This window comes from Pristiophorus japonicus, chromosome 8, assembly GCF_044704955.1.
Source record: "Pristiophorus japonicus isolate sPriJap1 chromosome 8, sPriJap1.hap1, whole genome shotgun sequence".
Taxonomy (NCBI): domain Eukaryota; kingdom Metazoa; phylum Chordata; class Chondrichthyes; family Pristiophoridae; genus Pristiophorus; species Pristiophorus japonicus.
In genome coordinates this window covers 181,776,751-181,794,683 of record NC_091984.1, presented here as the reverse complement: position 1 = coordinate 181,794,683, position 17,933 = coordinate 181,776,751, and the positions used below count along the sequence as shown (strand labels likewise).

Sequence of the window (17,933 nt, the reverse complement as noted above, 5' to 3'; positions counted from 1 at the left end):
GTATTGTGTGAGTGTTTTCATCGATTATCAAATAAAATGTGTGGGAAAATGCATGAGAGTATAATGATGAGATCACAAACCGATCTTTCTATGAAGTGGCCTGTACAGGATCCTGACCCTGTGGGTACATAGCTTAATGTTTTTCAACAACACAGATAAACCAGTAGGACAACAGTTTGGTGAAACAAGACCATGTTTATTTGAATTTCTGAGTCGTTACTGTTGCGGAGCTGCCGGCACCTGTAAATAAATACTTCGGATCGGTTTGGGCAGATTGAAATGTTGCAATATCATGACACGGTTGACCTGGGTCAATGTTGCTTTCTTCCCAATTGCAGCAGTCGAGCAGAAATGGAGCTTCGTCGGTGCAAACAGGCTCTCGCTACAGCAAATTAACATCGAGGTATAATAAAAACAAAATCAATGGGAAGTAAAACACAGACAAAGCAAATAAAATAACTACATGGCTCAGGGGTCCAAATAGACAATTAATTACAAAATGCAACCCAAAGTGAGGGGGTGAGATCCACTTTATCAACAGTTTCTCGATAATAGTTAGCGGCTTAAAATGTATGTACCATATATAAAATAATCTATTTTTGTTACATTCTATATACGCTTAAAGTGGCCGGTGCACATCACAGGTATATAATGAAGGAGAACTTGAGACGAGCCCAGGCCTTTGTCCCGATGAATAACCCTGCACATACTCCATCGTCCGGGGCTGATGGTCAGAGCAGCCTGAAATTGGGATTATAAATTCTTTTGACGTCCTCCAAGTCCGCGATTCGACTTTTTTATTATTCAATTCAGGGGAGGGAATGCAACCGTTGTACACCAGGTTGTTAAAAACGAGGTCCTTGGCTTTATAAACAGAGGCATGGAGTACAAAGGCAAGGATATTATGCTAAACCTTTATAAATCTCTGATTAGGTCCCAGCTGGTGTATTGGGCCCAATTCTGGGCACCACTGTTGGAAGGATGTCAACGGCTTAGAGAAGGTGTAGAAGAGTTTTACTAGAATGGTACCAGGGATGAGGGACTTGTCACGTGGAGAAACTCGATAATCTGGGGTTATTCTCCTTAGAGCAGAGAAGGTTAAGGGGAGATTTGATAGAGATGTTCAAAATCTTGAAGGAGAGTTAATAAGGAGAAACTGTTTCCAGTGACAGAAGGGTTGGGATCTGGAGGACACAGATTTAAGGTAATGGCAAAAAAGAGGTGAGGTGAGGTTTTTTTTTAAAAAACAGTGAGTTATGATCTGGAATGCACTGCCTGAAAGAACAGTGGAAATAGATTAAATAATAACGATCAAGAGGGAGCTGGATAAATACTTGAAATGGGTAACAGTTTGCAGGGCTAATTGGTAGCTCTTATCAAAGAGTCGAGACGGGCGCGATGGACCGAACGGCCTCCTTCTGTGCTGTGTCATTCTAGCAATAGAGCAACCCCACCAGTCACAATGTTTGGATCTGTACCTTTGGGAGATATTATAAAATTGCCGGTGGGCCGTGATGCCGTTACATTTCACAGGCGATAGCTCGCCGGCTTGTGAGGAAAGTTTGTGGTTTATTCGATCAGTTCCTCCCCCAGGTAACTGTCACGTCTCTGCTCATATTTTAGTTCGGAGTGGTCTCCCCGCCGCCCCGTATTTAACCTGAAGCGTGTAGTGGGAAGGCCGCAGGCAGCAGCTGCAGGTTTCCCACTGGGGATCAGGGTTAGTGGGTTTGCGCTGGAGTAACGTTAGGAGAGGTGCCTGAAGCGGCACTGAGCCACAGGCTAGAAGGTCACGGGTTGGGTCCTCAATTTGTTCTGCATTGGACCTCAGCGCCCGAGCCCGCGCTCCCGTTCGGGTCCTTATTCAGTGACTTCGGCTGTAAAGTGGGGAGAGGGAGGGGGTGGTGCTGTGGATGAGTAAACGAGGGGGTCCGTGAAAGGGGAAGAAAACGGAAATTTGCCAGCAGCTTCGGGGGGAGAGAGAGGAGAAGGGGGTGTGGAGAGGAGGGAGAGAGAGGAGAAGGGGGGGGGGGGAGAGAGAGGAGAAGGGGGGGGGGGGGAAGAGAGAGGAGAAGGGGGGGGGAAAGAGAGAGGAGAAGGGGGGGGGGAAAGAGAGAGGAGAGGGGGGGGGAAAGAGATGAGATGGGGGGGAGGAAAGAGATGAGAAGGGGGGGGGAGGAAAGAGATGAGAAGGGGGGGGAAGAGATGAGAAAGGGTGGGGGGGGGGGAATAGAGACGAGCCTCTCTTCCCCACGCCCCCCAACCACCAAAGAGATAACAGTTTGACAGTTGTATAAAATGTTCAGATTGCAGAGGGTTCCTGGGTGGATCATATATTGTACATTGATGCGGCACAGAGACCCACAGACTCGCACCCAACCAAGCTGGTTAGGATTTCTGTGTCAGTAATATGCGAGAGGCCTGGCCGGCAGAGAAGGCAATCCACAGAACTGACCCCGCGCCTGCACTGGGATACCTTGCACAGCAATGCTTCGAGCACGCAGCTCACTGTAAGCAAATGCTTACAACAGCAACAATCGCCATTAACTGAGAGTGCAGGTGAATGGAGTCAGACACGGCTTTCCGTCAATGGCGAAGCCGGAAACCTCCAGAATTCCTCTCCCTGACGGAAAGGCTGAAGCTCACCCCGCGGCACTAATTTAAAATGGAAGAGGGGGGATTTAGGAGTTTCAATAGCACTCAACCTCGGGCTCGATCTCCCGCCCACTATATTCCACTGGCGACAGCCTATAATAAACACACTGCATATCTTTGACCAACAGCCTCGCCTCAAAAAGGCAGCGGTCAGTAAATATTCACACACATTTGTAAATTTCCCTCCAATTTTCAAAATATATTCCAAGCCACAGATTTTTTTAAATGAACAAAGCTCACATTTGGTAAATGAGGCGTGATGCAGTTGGCCGCGGGGAGAGAAAGCTCGGCGCGGAGCACTTCAGGGGGCCTCCGGGGCCGTGACCTCTGCCAAACTTCAAACGCCGCCGCCACATCCCGGCAGCTGTCGCGGATCGTGACTGACCACTTGTGCGCGGGAGGTCAGCGCAAATAAATAGCAAGCCCCCCCCCCCCCCCCCCCCAGTGCTCCTTGTTATGGGAAGGCCGCTATCCCGCGTGTGAAGTATCCATTCCAGGCTTATCTGACACTTCAGCACCCCCTCCACCCCGCACCCTCCTCCCAGAAGCTTAAGAAGTTACAAATAGAGAGAAGACAATGAGTCCCAGGCCAGAGCGAGATCCTCCATCAACTGACAGAAAACACATCGCCTGGTCTGGCTCCAATGTTTTCTCTGTTGATGCAACACACATTCTTAATTCAAAGTCTCTCCTGCCAGTAAGAGAAGGTAACTGATCCATTGCAGTTGCACATCAGCTTTGGACGGGGTGGGGGTTGCAGGAGGAGACTAGACGCTGATTATGAACAAGGCACACACCAATTCCGTGAATGAAATAACTTGCATTTATATAAAAACCTTTCACGACCCGAGAACGTCCCAAAGCGCCTTACAGCCAATGCAGCACTTCTTGACTGTATAGTCACCGCTGGAATGTAGCACAGCAAGATCTCACAAACAGTCCCCGTTTTAGTGGGGTTGACCGAGGGATAAATATTGGTCAGGAACCCGGTCAGTTCAGATTGAAATCATTCTTTTTAGACCCCGTGGTGAATGGCCAAAGCCCTGGGGGTACCACCATACTTCGGGAAAAGACGAGGCAAAGCAGGAAGCAGTGATTAGACGACAAGCTTGGGTTTTCAGAACCCTGTCAATGGTAGAGTTTTAATAGACCCACTAGCCAGCACAATATATGGAACACATGCCAACCGCACCATGAGGGGAAGGCTGACGCATAATGGCTGGAGCCCTTCGGGTCTCTGTCCCCTTTCCCTCCAAGTCAACTCGCTCCCCCGTTTTGAAGGGTTGGGCTCCCGTTCTTTTCAGTTGTAATGCACGCTTTGCCCTAGCTCGGGCTATCGGCCGGTTTCCATAGAGATGTCGCACGGTACAGATCGTATTTCCCTTGCTTCTTTTTAAAAACACACACAACAGTCGAACTTTCTCAGGCACTGATGCTCTTTCAATATTGCACTGCTAGCGACAGCTCCACAGTAGCGCAACACTGACAGAGCCTCAGGCGCCTGAGGAACTGCATCAGGAAGGAGAGGAGGAAATGTTGCATTTAGAATCATCCCGGACTTAGCGAATCCCTCACAACTTGTTACTTTAAAAAATTCTATTATGATCACAAATGTTACATTCTAGTTGATTAACAGAAACACAGTAGTCATTAGTTGCACACACATTTAATTTCCCTGCAATGTTCATCTGAAGTTTGCGAATATAAATATTCAAGGTACAGTGTATGCCTGGGGGAAGCGCCCGACCGATTATATTTCCTTGGGTTTTTGTTATTTAAAATCGTCCGAGTTTAATTCTATTTCCCGCTATCTATGAGCGTCCCCTCCCGCAGCTCTTCCGAATCGCTTGGCTGTACGTCATCGCAAGGACCGCGGTTTCGGGGGCATTGAGGTTTGATCTGCGGACATGGCTGTATGCGAGTGAGTGAGTGTGAGTATTTCTCCGGGTCCTGTCCGCCTTAAAACACACACAGAAAAGAAAGCAGTCGAGATTAGCGGATGGCTTCAATGGAGCTCGAGGAATGTTAAAAATCCAGTCCCTCCCTCACCATCCCACCGGGGGCCTCAAAGTCCAACAGAAGCAAGAGACCACCTGAAATCAGCAGCCGAGCCCACCCAGCCATTCCACGCTCCGACCCCACCCCCAATCTGATACATGGCTCAAAGCTGCCCTCTCCCGGCCTGGTCACCAAGCACTTAACGCGGGAAGCTTAACCCGTCGCACTATTATTTTAAATATAAATATAAATAGTAAGGTAGAGCAGAATATTTGAGCGGCGTGGATGGTCTTCGGTGAGAATGGACTTCGCCTCCCGCTTCCTGGTTTTCTATCCGGGCGGATGACGATTGAACCCAAGGCCAAAACCCTATAAGCGATATTGCACTACTTAAGCGAAAAATTCAAAGCAGACGCAATATAGATAGGGTCCCAGCTCCGGGGGCGGCCTCGCCTCAGCCCGATTTCACAGTTCTGAGCAGAGCTGGGCCAGAACGTCTTCTCCCACCCTCTTCCCCGCGGGTGGACCCCGCTCCGGGGTGGAGTCACAAACCGACATTTATTGCAATAGAAACGTGTCTGTGGGCTCTCTCGCCAACAAACTCTAGTTTAGTGTCCGAACACATTGCAATATAAATTCCCCACCAGCAGCGTGGACCCATTCCAAAAAAGCGCCCAGCCCAATAGCATCAGAATAAAAGATTCGCCATCTAATGGAAGTAGATTGTGTTTATCAGGGGTCTTTGGGGGATATGGGAAGCATATTGACCCCACAGGGCATCTCCTGCACAGCGATAGCCGCAGGCTGAAATTCTCAACCCCTGTGAATCGGAGATCAATTCATGACTTGACACTTTAAGCCTCTTTCCCCGGCCAGGCTTGCACTAGATTAGAATGGAATGGGTCGGGGGCTGGGGGAGACAATGGTCTAATTCGTGCATTCCTGAGTAATTCATGCGCTTGCCATTGATGTCGCCGGGTCCTGCCTGCTCTTTGCTTCCTTCAGCCATAAAGATTCCTCACGTTCCACATGCCGCTGTCAAGAGGCGGCTACACTTTGATCTTTATCGGCGATGCCGGAGTTGCACAAATCATTTGGCGAAATCGACTCTCAAGAATGCGCGCCTTTTTTTTGTTGTTGCAAAATTCCTAAAAGGGCCCAGTGCAAGGGGGTGAGGGGCCGGGAGAGCCCGGCGGATATATACAGAGCTCCTGTCTAATCATTCACAACGCTTTTTGTTTTAACCACTGGGGATCTAAATACCAGGCTCATCTCATTCTCTGGCTCCGCGGGGTCACCACACTGTCCGACACCGCATTGCTCACTGATCACCATTTACAGCAGGCGGTGCTCCCCGTCAAAGCGAAGGCGCAGGAAGGGCATTGGGCCATGGCAGTTTTTGTAGTAACGCGTTATACAAGGGAGAAGGCCATTGAGCCGACTCCCAGTCAGATCACACTAGCCGGGCCTGCATTCCGCCTACGGGAGATCGGCCTCTGTTACAGGCGACCCCGGGTGATGCACAAGCCCCTTCCTGTTGACAGTGCAGCCAGTAGCCTCACCCCAGCGATTCCCTTCCTCTGTGGCGCGATATTGCTGCTGGGGAGTGATAGCCCGTACGTCCAGGGCCCCACTGCACCTCGACGCTGCACAAAGTAAGCAGATCAGACAGGCAATCAGCACAAACATAACGCACACGGGGATAGCAGCATCGCCCAACTATATAGAGACAGATGCAAACAGGGTTTGAAAATAATTGTGAGAATACGGTGCGATTCACGGTCCTAAATCTCTCATTGGGGACACTGTCAGACATTAATCGGACTCCCTTGGGATTTTTGCGGAGATGTTCGGGCTCTGTAACTTGTACATTTACTGCCCCGGCTGCTGCTGTGCTCGCCCCGTCTGTGAAACCATATTTATGCCCATGGTTGGGTAGCCGAGTGGTACTGAAGGTCCAGTTTGGGATGGGGGCACCAAGAAACTGGAGCCCATTGGATGTGTGTTTGGTTTGAATGAATACAACTGAAGATCACTAGGATTAACACCGATGTCGGTTTCTTTAGCCGGGCGATGCTTCGCATTGTTAAATGGACAACTGCTGCTTAGGAATGAAGGGGATTTTTTTTTGCAGATTATTTCGTTCAGAATGAATCAGATGGAGATTAGTGTGCACAATACGGGGCACTAGACACTCATTTCTAACCTACAGTCCACCCCCACTATAAAGTCTAAATTTACTGATTCAGAAAAACATAGGAAGTATGCCGTCACTTCGCTGTAACACAGATTTAGATTCTTTCTGCACACGATCCGGGGGTTCTTTATCTACCGCCACCCACCCATCTCATCTTCGATGGGAGGCTGCAGATTCTCTCTCTTCCCTTCCCCACCTCAGTTCGTGCACTGCCGGGTATGGAAAGCACCAACATGGAACTAGATGCGTTATAAACGGGACAAGTTCTATTTATGTAGCGCCTTTTAAAAAGTCAGCAAGAAATCCCAAGGAACTTCGCAGTTCGGTGACATACCGGAGCAGGAGAGGATTTTGCCGATTATATGAGTTAGAATATCGACGGATGTTACAACACCGTTCCCCAACAGCATCACTTCAGCATTTACAGTAAGTTCCCCTCCCCTCCGCCCGGACCTTTTTGGGCTTCTGGGGTAAAGTATACAACTTCTGCCCTTAAAGCGCCACTGCCCCTCCCGCTCAACAGTTGCGGGGTGTGGGAAGAATAAGCTCAGGTCGGGACATTGGAGGGGAGCGCGCTCCCCGGGCGCCGTTGTGTGATGGCGCTTCGCACTGCACAAGGAGTTTCTCGTCAGCTCCAGTGAATGGGGAGGTGCGGGTGCGGGACAGAGCTGGGCAGGTGGCGACTTTTGGGAGGCACCCCGGCGGGCAGAACCGAAGTCAAGGAGAGGGGCCTGCGGAGCAATGGGGGTAGTGGGTGGCTGGGGCGGAGAGCGAGACTCGGACCGTACGGAGGCAGGGCTGAGCCGGACTCGGAGCAGACACTATTCCTGCAAAACAACCCTTGAGCGACAGGCAACTCGGCCAATCACAGTGCAAGGGCAGCGAGCGATGAAGTCACACACACACACACATCAGCAAAATTACATTTAAATTGAATTCGTTATGAAGCCAAAACTTTAAAAGTGACTATTTTATTTGGTAATTGAAGCGACGTAGACTAATTGGGACCGCTGAATCTTTGGTCTCGTAAAAAATAAATTACAATTTAAAAAAGGGTCAGCCTTCGGCTTTTTAAATCTGGTAACCCACACTGGAGGATGTAGGGATATGGAGGCCAAAAATGAAGAGGCCAACGCTCAGAGTTGCTGGGAGGGAGAGTCCTGCATGGGGGATGGACGGACCCACTTCAAGCAATGCTGATCAGCACAAAGCACCACGGATTTCCCAATCTCAGCCGCCCACCTAACGAGAGCCCAAAAGCAGCGAGAGTCAACCTCCGATATCCGGTGAAAATTCGAAATGGAGACCGAGAGGATGCATAGCACCGATTTCATCCCAGTAAGTGCTGTAAACAGTCACCATTTCCTGGAGTTCGGTTTCACCCAACAGAAACTGGCACACAAGCTGGGAAGCCAAGTCGCCAATGTTTAGTTCTCGTCCTCGATAAAACCCCATCTTTTACCCAGATATCAGATAGGCCTACAGCCCCAACTGTACGTCCACCTTCATACAGAGATCGCCCGCACGTTAGTCGATATAAGCCCTTAAACTGCAACAAAACCAAATGAATGAACGCACGATACCACTTTTACTTCAAAGAGCACTAGAAACAACAACAAAAAATCTACAATGTGAGATGACTAATATTTGCCTGGAAATTCGTCATCGGCGAATAAGATGATGTGGCAAATGGGTTAGTCACAGGATAGGAATGAGTGTGATGTCTAACTTACTGGCACGATGCAAGCAGAACGGGGGCTAACAATGCTGCAGAAAGGCCCAAGCCCCTAGTCACCACCCTGTACATAAAATGTGCAAACATACCAATGTGCGTTTATATATACACACATACACAACCATCTACATACACACACACACACACACACCATATACACATACACACACCATATACACACACACACCATATACACATACACACACCATATACACATACACACACCATATACACATACACACACCATATACACATACACACACCATATACACATACACACACACACACCATATACACATACACACACACACACCATATACACATACACACACACACACACCATATACACATACACACACACACACACCATATACACATACACACACACACCATATACACACACACACACACCATATACACACACACACACACACACACCATATACACACACACACACACACACCATATACACACACACACACACACCATATACACATACACACACCATATACACATACACACACACACACCATATACACACACACACACCATATACACACACACACACCATATACACACACACACACACACACCATATACACACACACCATATACACATACACACACACACACCATATACACACACACACACACCATATACACACACACACACACACACCATATACACATACACACACACCATATACACATACACACACACCATATACACATACACACACACCATATACACATACACACACACCATATACACATACACACACACCATATACACACACACACACACACACCATATACACATACACACACACACACCATATACACATACACACACACACACCATATACACATACACACACACACACCATATACACATACACACACACACACACCATATACACACACACACCATATACACACACACACACACACACCATATACACACACACACACACCATATACACACACACACACACCATATACACACACACACACACACACCATATACACACACACCATATACACATACACACACACACACCATATACACACACACACACACCATATACACACACACACACACACACCATATACACATACACACACACCATATACACATACACACACACCATATACACATACACACACACCATATACACATACACACACACCATATACACACACACACACACACACCATATACACATACACACACACACACCATATACACATACACACACACACACCATATACACATACACACACACACACCATATACACATACACACACACACACACCATATACACACACACACCATATACACACACACACACACACACCATATACACACACACACACACCATATACACACACACACACACCATATACACACATACACACACACACACACACACACACATACACACACACCAAATACACACACACCAAATACACACACACCAAATACACACACACCAAATACACACACACCAAATACACACACACCAAATACACACACACCAAATACACACACACATACACCACACACAAATATACATACACACACACCAAATACACACGCACACCAAGCACACACGCACACACACATACACGCACCACACACCAAATACATACACACACACACAAAATACACACACACACACCACACATACATACACACCACACACACATATACACACACACACCACACACACATATACACACACACACCACACATACATATATACACACACACACCACACATACATATATACACACACACACCACACATACATATATACACACACACACCACACATACATATATACACACACACACCACACATACATATATACACACACACACCACACATACATATATATACACACACACACCACACATACATATATACACACACACACCACACATACATATATACACACACACACACCACACATACATATATACACACACACACCACACATACATATATACACACACACACCACACATACATATATACACACACACACACCACACATACATATATACACACACACACACCACACATACATATATACACACACACACCACACATACATATATACACACACACACCACACATACATATATACACACACACACCACACATACATATATACACACACACACCACACATACATATATACACACACACACCACACATACATATATACACACACACACCACACATACATACACACACACCACACATACATATATACACACACACATACACACACACATACATATATACACACACATACACATATACACATACATATATACACACATACATATATACACACATACATATATACACACATACATATATACACATACATACATATATACACACACACCAACATATATACACACACACCACACACACATACACACACACCACACACATACATATATACACACACACCACACATACATATATACACACACCACACATACATATATACACACACCACACATACATATATACACACACCACACATACATATATACACACACACACACCACACATACATATATACACACACACACCACACATACATATATACACACACACACCACACATACATATATACACACACACACCACACATACATACACACACACACACCACACATACATATATACACACACACATATACACACACACATACATATATACACACACATACACATATACACACATACATATATACACACATACATATATATATATACACACATATATACACACATACATACACACACCACACACATACATATATACACACACACCACACATACATATATACACACACACCACACACATACATATATACACACACACCACACATACATATATACACACACACCACACATACATATATACACACACACCACACATACATATATACACACACCACACATACATATATACACACACCACACATACATATATACACACACCACACATACATATATACACACACCACACATACATATATACACACACCACACATACATATATACACACACCACACATACATATATACACACACCACACACATACATATATACACACACCACACACATACATATATACACACACCACACACATACATATATACACACACCACACACATACATATATACACACACCACACACATACATATATACACACACCACACACATATATACACACCACACACATACATATATACACACACACCACACACATACATATATACACACACCACACACATACATATATACACACCACACACATACATATACACACACACCACACACATACATATACACACACCACACACATACATATACACACACCACACACACATATATACACACACACCACACATACATATATACACACACCACACACATACATATATACACACACCACACACATACATACACACACCACACACATACATATATACACACACCACACACATACATATATACACACACCACACACATACATATATACACACACCACACACATACATATATACACACACCACACACATACATATATACACACACACCACACACATACATATATACACACACACACCACACATACATATATACACACCACACACATATACACACACACACAAACTGAGGACTCATGTTATTTAGTGTATTAGCATCAGTAGGGCTGAAACTGAAAAAAGTTAATTTTCGTGTGATTCCAGCAAGGTCATGATAATTTTTAAATGAAACATATCAAATGAACTCCATTGCTGCCCACCAGTAACAGCCCTGTACCCATCATTCTAGTGTTACACCTCTACAGCTCTCCTCACACACAATCCATGTTTGGAAGGAGAACATCTATCACTGTACTGCTACGTGTCTTCAACCTTCAAGTGTCTGAAAATTTCACTCACCCAGCTTTAGGCTTTCTGAAATCTGTCTGATATACAAGAGCAGATCTGATTGTTTATGTGCTCGCCAGCAGCACAGATACAATGGAAAGAGCTTTAAGGTGTTACTAAGGCTTTCACTGCACTTATAGTTTGTCATCCCAAGTGTCCCTTTAGAACTGTAGTGATTTCTGTATTTCTATCGACCGACGCACACACACATCCTGTTATTTAGTGTATTATCAACAGGGCTTATTTTAGTGAGATTCCAGCAAAGTGAGGTGCAGGAAATTCGCCAGCGCCTCACCAATTTATAAAACCAGAATACCATCTTCTATAAGGACGCACCCATTTCCAACAAGGGTCAGCAAGTTTTAAAAACGGCACTAGTATGCTGCTGCTGAGCTGGAGGCAAACAGAGTTCCAGTAAAACATTACGAGTGAACATTTACTGACAGTACGGGGGTTCCTCCTGATGCAGTGAAATTTAATATCGGAGACAGTACAATTCAGATTTCAGCCCAAGTACGGGGCGAGTTAACGCGTGTTAAACAGACACGTTTCACTTTGGGCTCGATAGAAGGAACAAGTAAATCGTTGACATTTATTTTATAACCAACTAGGCCGGGACAAGAGAACTTGTTTAGAAATGGCCGATTGCTGTACGGAGCACAGTTCTTGGCATAGTTAGGGTGCAATACTCTGGCAGTACACACAATTTAATGTTTCAAATTAGGCCACTTCAAAACTACACATGTACATCCCTCGTACAAAGTGCTGACCAGAGGTCAAAAAGGGGCGGGGGGCGGGGGAAGAAACGAGGAGGAAGCCCATTAATTAGTTTACCGAATGTGTTAATTTTTAAATACCGAGTTCAGATCAATAAAACATAGCAACTACAACCTTCCTAACTTTAGAAGCGTGTGAGAAACACATTCAAAAGTTGGACAATGTTTAACTCTTTTCCCTTTCCCTCCCCCTTTAAAAAGGATCGGTACATCACACTGGCACCTGTCAGTGAACAGAAAAAGGACAGAAACCCGAGGGACGGGACGATTCAAGGAGAGTTCTTATTCGCACACACGCCGACCGATTTTTAAACCTGCTGTTTATGTTTGCGTACTGTGAACGGGTGCAGAATCTTTTATATTTTGGGGGAACCAACTCGCCCACTTCCCAAATTGAGAGTTCAAAGATGCAGAGGGTTGGTCATTTAAATTAAGAAAAGCAACCGGCTGGATCGAGGTGGCAGCTACACCCGAATAGAATCCGCTCCAGCAGCCTTGCTGTGCCATGCATTCCAACCCCATGTACTTCAATAACACTCAGCAAGCTCTTACACGAAGTATTCGACATGCATTTAAAAAAAAATAAAAACTAGCAGGCAAGCTACGACCTGTTCACGGACGGCACCGAAACCATAGTCATTGTAGCAGAGACAAAATCCCAGAGTGAATTACCAAATCTCCGCGCCCAGTCCCATTACCTAATTTTGCTGGACAATCACGCACGCACACAAACCGGGACATTTTGGAGCAACATATGCTTTAAAAGAGCAGGAAAAGCTTTTAAAAAAAAATACCCCAGCAGAAGGCTCGCCCCTCCCCCCACAGTGTGACCTGCCATCCAATACACTTTAAAAACAACCCCTCCCCCTCCTCAGGATAACTTCCCATCCCCCCGCCCCCTCCCCTTCACAGACTTTCAAGAGGCCTCACAGAAACTGCAGTTTCGGTTTATGAATCAATCTCCCGCCCCACACAAAACGACACCCTGTGCACAGGGGGTCTCCGGAGATTTCAACCCGATTGCGAATTCATTCCCCCTCCCCTAGCGGCTTAGCCAGGCCCACAATGAAAATCCAGATTGGGACATCCGCGCTGGGAAGGCTACGTTGCTGCTCTGTAGAAAATGGGTAACCCCACGATTCACTGAGAGGGGCTTAAAAGAATCCCATCGCTTCACGAAAGCATTGAAAGCGCGACGGATTCGCTCTTCAACCGTCCCATTATGGAACTAACTGCTTGCCATTCCCCACCGGTTTAAGCACATTAAAAAGATACATTAAAACATCAAAAGATACATTAAAACATCAACGTTATTTAATGTTTTCGAAGCGTTTCAAACGAATAGAAACGTGTGCATTATTTTCAGCGATATCCAGATTTATCAAATGCACTGTTGTGATTTAAACTTCCTATTCTAGGTTATAACTAATCTTATGTTCTTTCGCTCTCTTGTATTTTATCCTTCTCGCTATCTATATACAAAAATTACTAGTTGAAGCCTTTAGAATATTAACTGATTCTCTCTCAACTCATTGGGTAGTTTAGCAAATCCGACCATTGCAAGTTTGTCTCGAGACTGCAACTGTTAGAATCGGACCCATCAGTAACCCGCAGAAATAAGCAGTCAATGCACTCTATGCACCAACATGGAGGAGAGTAACTAGCCATTTATAACATACATACATCCCAACTCCAGCTGCGGAACATGTCCCTCCAGAGTCACATGGTGACTGCACCCAGTATCAGGCTGCTGTCATTTACGGACAATCGACGCTTTTGCTTTGAAATCACTGACACTTCACCGCAATGGCAACAGGGGTGAGGGGGGAAATTCACCAGAAAAGTTAGAGGGGCACTAACTACATGTCTAGATATCAGAAAGGTAACTCAAGCTGCTATGCATAATTCATAAACGCCCATTTCATTCAACTTTTAAAAATATGACATACATAATTATTGAACGGCTCAGCAAACGCACACCCATTCAAGTAATTGCAGCAGAACTAAAACAGAGACTCAGACACAAGGATTTTAAATCCCGACAAATTATCGTGAAATCCAGCCAATGTTACTGTTACTTTCGCCAAACACTCGGCTGCCCCAAATTTAGCCATATGAAGCCAGGTTGTGGCCATTCGGCAATTCTTATTCCTTCGTGTCCTAGAATGGCGACAGATGAGAGAGCTCGTTCTCTGGTGCCTGACGCTTTGACAATACTATTGCACTGCTTGACTGTGTGGACAGTAGTGCAATATCGTCAGAGCCTCCGACAGCAGTTAACCCTGACCCAGGGCTCAATGCACTGTGGGTTAAACCCACTCCAATCTACATCAACAAACTACACGATTACAAGGGAAGGGGTGTGGAAGTTTGATCTGTGGAGCTTCCAGTAAACAAATTTACTCTTTATAAAAGCATAATGGTAACATTCCAAATAAACAGTCAGCACCCGGTAAGACTGCCTTTCAGAAATAAAATCTACCTTTAATCGGATTTATACTACAATCGAGGTTGAGGAAAACCTGTTGAGGGCAAGTTGCCCCAAAATTGATAATCATCCAAGAACCTGGTCACAAACAGAATCGGCACAAAACAGTCTTGGTTGTACGCGTGTGGTTGAAGTGTTTCATTCTCTCCTCAACTTGGGAGAGAAAGGGGGGTGGAGAACGCTGCCAGCCAATGCCCTTTTAATATTGCACTGCTTAACTCATCTCTCAGTAGTACAACATGAAAAGAGCCCCGGACAACAGATTTCAATAACAACGCCAAGATCAGCCAAAACAAGCGGGGCTCTCCTGCGATACGACCCCGCCCGTTTCAAAACACCAAAAAAAAACTCAGCACAAGCCTGTAAGAAAGAACAAGGAGGGTATCTGACACCCAGGAGGAAAAAACAAAACATAAACAACAAAATCAGTAAACAGCCCGAAATCGATACAGTAAAAACCAGATAAAACTGCTGCACAATGTTTTTACCGACCTCGTTTTCAAAACTAAAATAAATAGTTTCGATTAACGGATTGATAAACGTAAAACTGTTGTGATGCAAAGAAAAATGTTACGTTATTTATCAGAAAAGGTAGCGGCACGATCGAAACGTAAACAGTTCAGCACTTGGCGAGATCACAACAATCTCCTGCTGCACAACTAAAAATGTCCAAAACATCCCCCTCTGCACCGCAGAAAGTTGCGAAATCTCATTACCTCACGTTACCAGTGATTGGAGCCCCCAACTCACGCCGTAAACAGCCATCCACGAAGCTTCAGAAACTAGAAAAGCAGGAATTGCATGGGAGGGGAGAGGAGGGGGAATCGTCAAACTAGTAAGAGAAAACATATTTTCTTTAAAAAAAAATACACGTGGAGTCCCGATCCGAAGCCTTGTTGGATCAGAGATCTCGATCCAATTCGGGAACCAGCGCTTGTCACTCAAGCTTCACACCCCGAGGCTTCGATGGAAGCAATGGCTTGTTGTCCCTTTAAAAAATAAAAGCTGGCTCCCTCTGAAACCGCGAGGGTTAAAAGGCACATAGCGTGGCCGAGCTCCTCGCATTGGGATGGGCTGCCAGATGCGTAAAATTAATAAATCTATATTACATAAATTACATTTTAAAATAAAAACCTTAATTTGACTCACTCTGCAAAAAAAAACAGTTCTCGAGCAGATTTACCTCGTCGTCTGGCCAAGTTGTGAGCGTAGCTGGTGACACTCTTGGCTGCGGAGGTTAAGCCTGCTTCTCTCCCTCCGATCATCTCCTCTTTTAAAAGCCTAATGTTCGCAGTGTGTGGCTTTGGGGAGGCGGGGTACTTAAGATACGTTTAAAAAAAAATCTACCGATTGCAAACAAGCCATTGCAAGGCGTCCCCTCCCCTCCCCCTCGCCATCTCCCTCTCGCCCTGCTGAGAAGCCCAGGCTCGGTTTAAACCCCCCTTCCCTTCCCTTCCTTTTTTTTTAGCCCTGAGCTCCCGCCATTTCCACGCAATCACCCGGATGCTACTCGCGAGCCCCCGGGAAATTTTTTTTACTGAATGGTACCTGCAAGCAAAAAAAAAATCAGCTTTTCTTCTTAAACAAATCAAATAAATAAATACACGCAAGCTCAAAGTTGCAAACCTCCCCCCCATCACAAAAAAAATGGAGGCAGTCGGTGCAAAATATTTCCAAACTTTGCCGGCCTACCGGCCGGCTCCGCCCGCATCTCTCCCCCACCCCCAGGCGGACAGGCGAGAGGGGGGTGGGTGGGGAAGGGGTTAAAACCGGGCTGTCGACCGTGCTCCCGGTTTTTTTTTAAGGGAGGGGTTGAAAATTTCGGGGGGCGAAATTAAAAAAAAAGAGGGTGAAGAAAGAGAGAGAAAGCGGCGAGTGTCAGGTCGGTGGGCCGGAGCGCGCGCGTGCTGCCGCTCCGGCTCCGGCTCCGCCGCCTCCATCTTCAGGAACCTTCCGCCCGGCGCCCCGCCCCCTCCCCAGCGCCCTGCGCGCCCGCCCATTGGCCGCCGCCGCCGCCCGCCCACCTGACCCCGCCTCCCATTGGTCGGGCCGCCGCGCCGTCCTTGTCCAACACGACGCCCGCCATTGGCTGCCAGGGCTTTGGGTTGCACATTCCAGGTA

The 17,933-nt window shown here is 46.0% G+C and overlaps 1 long non-coding RNA gene across 1 annotated transcript; it reads right to left on the bottom strand.

The window, feature by feature from the left end:
* Window positions 1-212: 212 nt before the first annotated feature.
* LOC139268254 (uncharacterized) lies at window positions 213-17,171 on the bottom strand. Its single transcript, XR_011593995.1, has 3 exons — window positions 16,996-17,171; window positions 16,529-16,594; window positions 213-382 (listed from the first exon to the last, which is right to left on the bottom strand). It is a non-coding gene; the product is annotated as an uncharacterized lncRNA (long non-coding RNA).
* Window positions 17,172-17,933: the final 762 nt, after the last annotated feature.